This window comes from Cariama cristata, unplaced genomic scaffold (assembly GCF_000690535.1).
Source record: "Cariama cristata isolate BGI_N322 unplaced genomic scaffold, ASM69053v1 scaffold18312, whole genome shotgun sequence".
Classification (NCBI taxonomy): Eukaryota; Metazoa; Chordata; class Aves; order Cariamiformes; family Cariamidae; genus Cariama; species Cariama cristata.
In genome coordinates this window covers 13810-20751 of record NW_009602349.1, presented here as the reverse complement: position 1 = coordinate 20751, position 6942 = coordinate 13810, and the positions used below count along the sequence as shown (strand labels likewise).

At 37.8% G+C, this 6942-nt stretch overlaps 1 non-coding gene across 1 annotated transcript; it reads right to left on the bottom strand.

Moving 5' to 3' along the window:
• Positions 1-4465: 4465 nt before the first annotated feature.
• TRNAL-AAG lies at positions 4466-4547 on the bottom strand. Its single transcript has one exon. It is a non-coding gene; the product is annotated as a tRNA-Leu (tRNA).
• Positions 4548-6942: the final 2395 nt, after the last annotated feature.

The following is a 6942-nucleotide window of genomic DNA, read 5'->3' as shown; positions in this document are numbered from 1 at the left end:
AAAACAGCCTAAGAAGAAAACAGTGAAGGAACTCCAATTAGAATTCACAAAAACAGGTGTTACAAAAACATCACTAAGTCAAACACATAGGTTAAAAGTTTTATCGAAATTTGGGAGAGAAGTGGCAGATAAGAAATTCAGTATTAACAAGCATTCACAAGAGAATATCAGGTTCATCTTGAGGTATCATAATCCTATATGCACACTAGCTGATATATAGCACCAACAAGCTGATAAAAACACTTTTACTGAGAACAAGGGCAGGTCCTGGCAAGCCAGATTACATAATCAGTCAGCTGAACTATACAGTAGCTACAAAATTATCCATTTACCTCTTGCAATAAACTGATAGAGGGAATGTTTTAATAAAAGAGCAAAGAAATACTTGCAGATATTTTGAACAGCCATATGATGACATGATAATAGCTCTGTCAACCCCAAATGAATGCAGACACTGAGGAAAATGGTGACAAGGACACAAGGATTATATACCAAGTTCGTTCTCAAAAGACCCCATCCATGACAAAAGCACTCAAATACATGGGACATATGTATTCATCAAGCCATTTAAGAATATATTGAAGCTGTAGATGACATGAAAACCCTCCCAGAAATCTGTAGAAGATCCTTGAGAACTTCCTGTACAGTATTGCACAAGTGAAACAGCTTTGACTTCTACTCTAAAATATTTGTTTTCTGAGACCACAACTTTGCAACAGCCATGAAAAAGTAAAAAAAGTATTGCAGAAAATAAAGACAACACTCTGACATGCCCCAGTACTCACATTTAATGTTCTTACTAAGCCAGTCACCACTCGAGGAAACAAGCACAAATATGATTTAGAAGCCTGTCTCCAAGTGGAAGCTTTGATTCATATGTCTTTTGTGCTCTGAGAAAGAGACAAGAAAATGATGCGCAAATTGAGAAGAAGCTAACAGCACTTGTGTTTGCCACAATGATATTTCGTAAATATGCTTATGTGTTAGATCACACACAATGTAGATATAATCTTAAAAAATATTGGAAGAATATTTAACTCTGTCCTGATTTGGTTAAACCAGGACTACTAATTTAGAGATTCAATTTGCAGAAATAGATTTGAAATCTCACATAATCCAGAAACTTTTATTGGAAATATAATAATTCAGAGCAATACAGGAATCAGATAAAAAAAATCCTTCAGAAAAAGTAATCTATGTCATTAAGTCAATCCTTGCGTTTATTGCAAATCTGTTCTACAAATAAAGGTGCAAGATGGCCATGTTGAGAAACCCTGACATCAGCCTTATTTGTCTATGAAACCTACCATCACTTTATTATAAAATTTGTTGAAGTCTGATCATTTGTTGCTAGCAATAAATACTTTTTACGGAAATCACATAAAACTACCAGAAAAATAAATCTTGAGATGGGTAGGTGTGCTGGTCTAGTGTGACTCAGCATCCAGAATAATTTCTGCATGAGATCTTTATGGTCTCAAAAGGTCCTTATCTGTCCAATTACATAAAATAGCTAAAGGGTTTTTTTTTTGTCTGGTTGGTTTTTTTTTTTTTTTTCTTTGTTTGGTTTTGGTTTTGTTTTTACTTTGGCACATAAACACCCATTTAAGGATTTTTTTTTTCCACTTTCCAAAATTTTACTCTCTCCCTGACATGTCAGTCCATTCTGCCATTGCTAAATGGAGTGTTCTGTCGTCAACACGTGGCATCTGAAAATAGGTTTTGAACAATCTCCTTCTCCAAGCAGAGAAATGCTTGACTTTTTAAATTATTTTAGAACAAGAAAACCAGTCATGAATACCCCCAGCCTAATGAAATGACTGAAAGACTCTTCAGATGGTACAACCTATGATTTGCAATATGGCTGCATCAGACAGCAGAAGTGTTCTGTCCCTTTTGAAGCTGAGAAATTAAATAGGACAGGTAGGAGACACTGTCCTGCACAGTCACTGTTTGATAGGAGACTGAGCAATGCTTTTGTCCTGTTATTCCTATGACCCACTAACTCCAAAGAGCTCATGATGAGTTAAAGAACTTACAGTAAAGACTGCAATGATAAGGTGACCAGACAGCAAAGCTACAGTCTATTGCATCCTGAAGGTTAAATTCATGTGGAAACAATATACATAACTGACAGTTCTGAAGGTCACAGCCGAGAAGTAAGAGGTATATATCTACAAAATGGCAGCTGAGACCGGGAAAATTAGGACAGTAAGAAACACACCAATAGTGCTTGTGTCTGAGGAATGAGATGCTCAGGTGAGTGTCACAATGGAACACCAACAGCATCTGAGGAAAATCAAGAATTAGGTGTGCTTTCCAGTCTAATATGAAGAGTTGCTGGACATCTCGAGCCATTTGGTTGTGTTATCTCCCTTTGACTGACACAAAGAGACATTAATCATAATGTTGTCTTAATTAATATAATAATCTCCTCATGCCTCAGGTTACTTGGTAAGGATATTGAGAAGCTGTTTAACAGGAGGGTTTTTAGGAACATGGAAGGGAAATCCAGTACATTGTCCTACATTTTTTTTTTTAAATAGCTATGTGTAATCAGCAGAATACTATTGTTGAGAGAAATGTCTCACATGATTTAGGTGCTGACCGAGTTTTCGGCACTGTGGTACCATTAAAAGGTATTACTGTTTGTCACCTAATAGGGAGCTCTGGTCTAAACCTAAATAGCCTTGGTGCCATTATGAGTTGCCCACACAGTGTAGGTACAACATTTAGAAGCAGACACAGTCTCTCTTTGTTTTTCTGTGCAGCTGCTGGCAAGTCTGGAAACTGCTGCCATAGGGAGATACCACAATGTGCAGACACTGTAATTATAAAAAAAACATGCCTTCATTCCTTCCTGAAGGACTTTATTAGCTTATTTAATAGTAGTAGTACCATCTAATTGACAAGACACAGAGCTGTGATTCCAGACACCTGGGCTATGCCCCTTCCATTTTGGCTAACAGGATGGCTTTCCATTAGTGACAACAGCCCAGTACTTTCAAAAATTTTCTTTGCTGCCGTATTGTCTATGACATAATTTGGGATATTTTATGGCCTTTAATTAATGAAAACACAACTATATTTTCAAATACTTTGTAAGAAACTGGAAATACAAACTTTCCACAGCCAAACAAATGTAGTGGAGATGTCTTTAGAGGTATGTGTGCAAGTGGGGAAAGACAAGAGGATAGAAGATAGTATTAAAAAAAGAGCCAGGCCGGGGACATGCTCCAGGGTCTGTGGTAAACAGTAAAGAAAAATATTTAAAGGTGTCAGAGAAGTAAAGATGTCTCAAGTGACCTGATCATTTGAATTTTAAAATAGAGTCTCTGTAGGCAGGTAGGTGAGGAGTTGCCGAGGAAGAGGGTGAGGAAGAGTTAAGGATGAAAAGAATTGTTTAGGATTGGTCTGCCTTTGAATAACATGAGCACTGGAAGGCTAGCACAAGTTTGCTGACATTTTAAGCACTAAGCCCTCTGTGCCAGTCAGCCACATTTTGAGATCAAGTTTCTGTAAAAAAGTATTTAGGCCTGTATGAGGGTATTATTGCTCAGTCACAGGAAGAATTCAAGCAATTCTTGCAAAGACAAAAAGCTCAATGTTTGAGATACAGAGTGGTTCTGCAAAAAGGTGTGATTTCTTAGACTGATTGACTTGGCATACAGGTATGGGAAGAAAGTGACTTGCGACACCTGTATTTTGAAGTTGACAGTAACCCTGAGCTGATGGGCTTTCTTCAAATTTCATGTACAATGTCAATGAAGAACTAGTGCAAGGAATGGCAAAGCTGGTTACCCAGATTGTCCTTGGACACTGAGTTGTGGGAAATCAGCTCAGATGACAGTGTTTCGTAAGGCTTTTCATGTCTGTCCCTGTTAGGAAGGCAGATAGCCTCAGTGAGCTGAGCATGGAGTTATGAAGTCCACACAATAGAATAGAATATTTCAGTTGGAAGGGTCCTACAACTATCATCTAGTCCAAATGACCAATCCAGGGCTGACCAAAAGCTAAAGCATGTTATTAAGGGATTTGTCCAAATGCCTCAAACACTGACAGGCTTGGGGGCATTGATCACCTCTCTAGGAAGCACGTGCCAGTCCTTGACCACCCTCTTGGTAAACAATGCTTCCTGACGTCCAGTCTAAACCTCCTCTGACTCATGTAGCTTTTCATCATTCTCCATCACTGGGTACCAGACAGCAGCATCTCCCTTCCCTCTCCACTTCCTCTCCTCAGGAAGCTGTAGAAAACAATGAAGTCACCCCTCAGCCTCCTTTTCTCCAGCTCCACACGTACTCAATACAGTAGGACAATCACCTCTGTTGACCGGCTGTTTATGCTGTGTTGGATGTACCCCAGAATGGGGTTTGCCCTTTTGACAGCCAGGGCTGCTCTCCAGGTACTCACTCTCCCAACGCTGTACCTGTGTTGGACGTTACTCCATCCTCAAAAACATTCCTGGCAGTGGTGGGATTTGAACCCACGCCTCCAAAGAGACTGGAGCCTTAATCCAGCGCCTTAGACCGCTCGGCCACACTACCTGGGTGCTAAAGCCAATTCACTTATATCCCTCACCCACAATTCAAATTTTCACAGGCTGTTTTAAAACAAATACACCCTATCCATGACCTAGGTATAGTAGGAAAAAGGACCAATAAGGGTTCTTTCTGTATACAATCCTTGCAGTGCACCACATAGTTTGGGTCCCCTCATTAGCTGTCAAGAAACAGCAGCTGGAAAGTTCTACAAATATCTCCTTGCCTATGAACCTATGATCCCTTCCCAAGAAAAGAAATGGTGATGGTATAGTTTTGGAGGAATGTGTGCTGACTTTGCATTCAAGTTTATATTTTCATATTTTTGGAGTGTAGTGAGACTCGGGCAATGAAATGCCTGTCCCTTCATGCAAACACATGAGGTTACAAATATATATCAACCTGGTAGAAGGTCGACTGTAACAGCTACAAGATGTTGTTCCCTGGAGTTGAGTAGTGTATGCAGAAAATAGTGGGGTCAAATGATCAGAAAGACATTTTTTTTTTAGTGTTAACCTCTATTACTCTATGCAATCTACCAGAGTCTGCCAATTATGTCCTCATAAGTTTTTGTTAAACTTCCTTAGGCTTTCAGCTTTTAAGTACATGCATTTATCCATGTATCTACTTATTCAAATTAGAAGGTACATATGAAAATATTTTCCACCCTTGTTTGGGCATCTATCACTGTACATACAGTGGCTTGAATAGCAGCGGTATTAAAAAAAACATGAATGAAAAGTAAAGAAAGCAGCCAGTATTATATAAGGTAAGGTAGAACTGCAAATGAAAGGGAAGGATTGTTTTTAATGACACAAGTGATTAGGGCAGATCATGTAGGCTAATTTTGATTTCACGGCCACAACTTTGACCCACTGACTGGGATTTTCCACAGAAGCACTCAGTCTACCTTGACTCTTTGCTTTAGTGGGTATTCACCCTGCATGTAAAAAAATACGTCTGATAAGTAATTTCATTTTGTCTGCCTGAATTCTTACATCTTTTGTTCCCATAGTGTTGTTTGTTACTAGATTAAACGGTTCTTTAATATCCTGTACTTTCTCTCTGTGAAGGCAGTTAGAAACTATGATCAAATGACCCCTCAGTTCTCTTTTTGTTGAGATAAATACATTCATCTCTTAAAGGCTCTCAGTTAACAGTACACATTTTTTATGTCTCTGAAAATTTCTGACATTCTACAATTTTCCAACATTTCCCTCTATTGCAAAATATGGTATTAGAACTGTAGTTCTCTAGTATTTCTGCGCTATTCCTCTATAGGTCTGTTTCTATACCTATAGGAAGAGGTGAAAACATCTTCCTACTTACTGCTTCCTCTACATGCAGCCAAGGATCATTACAGCTCTTTTTTGCTATTTGTAGTTCTTTCCGAGCATGTCTTTGGGAAGTCTTGCCAAATTGCTCACTACAGCCTCGTCAAACCAATTTTTGCAGTATGATTTCTTATTTTCTTCCTAGACATTCCAGAATTATTTTACTTCGTGTATGAATTGCAACACCAATCAAAAAGTATTTTAATTCTATTTTTAATGAAACTTTATTTTCTAGAAATATAATTTTTTCACAAGCATTTATAAGAAAAGCAATTTTTTTTCAGTGTTTCATTCTTTTACCACATAGAATTCTTGTAGAGAGTGTTGCTGGAGATTCAAAGCTCCCATGGCCTTGGAGAGACTTCTATTTAAATAATAAAATTTGGAGGGTAATGGTCATTTTACTTGTGTGGTTTTTTAATTACTGATGCCACAGGAAAGATATTTATTACAACAGTGCATCTAGAACTGCACAAACTATAAAATGTGTGCTCTCAAAATTTACTTCGATCTTCTCAAGGTTTTTGCAGCACTGTATTTATCTTGCATTGCCTTGACTGTCATTAGATCATTGGGTTTATGTTCTTAGAGCAGCAAGAATGAAGAAGTTCAGAAATGGTATTAAAATTCCAATCGAGTTTTTTTCCAATATTATTCAACTTAAGTAGTTGAACAGAATATTGTATTTTTATATACTCTGTAGCTTTTCTTCCAAGGGGCAAATTTCTGTTCACTTATTATTGTGTAGGTTATAGATTGCAGTCTGCATTTCTTCTATCAAAATGCACAGCTAGTGATATTTAACTGTAAAGAAATATATCCTTAGGCAATGAATATAGTCAGAAATTACTAGATTAATTTAACCAAGACGAGAATGATCCCATATTGATGTAGTGCATAAATTTTCAAGTGTGGGACGATGGCCCCCATTTATTAACATTTTATCTCCATATTGAAATGCTTGACCTTGCTTCAGCAGTTTTATGGCTAGCAAGATCTCTGGAAGTTCAATTTCCCTTCTAGAAAAAAGAAAGCAGCTATGTTGATGGGAATAAATGCAACTCAGA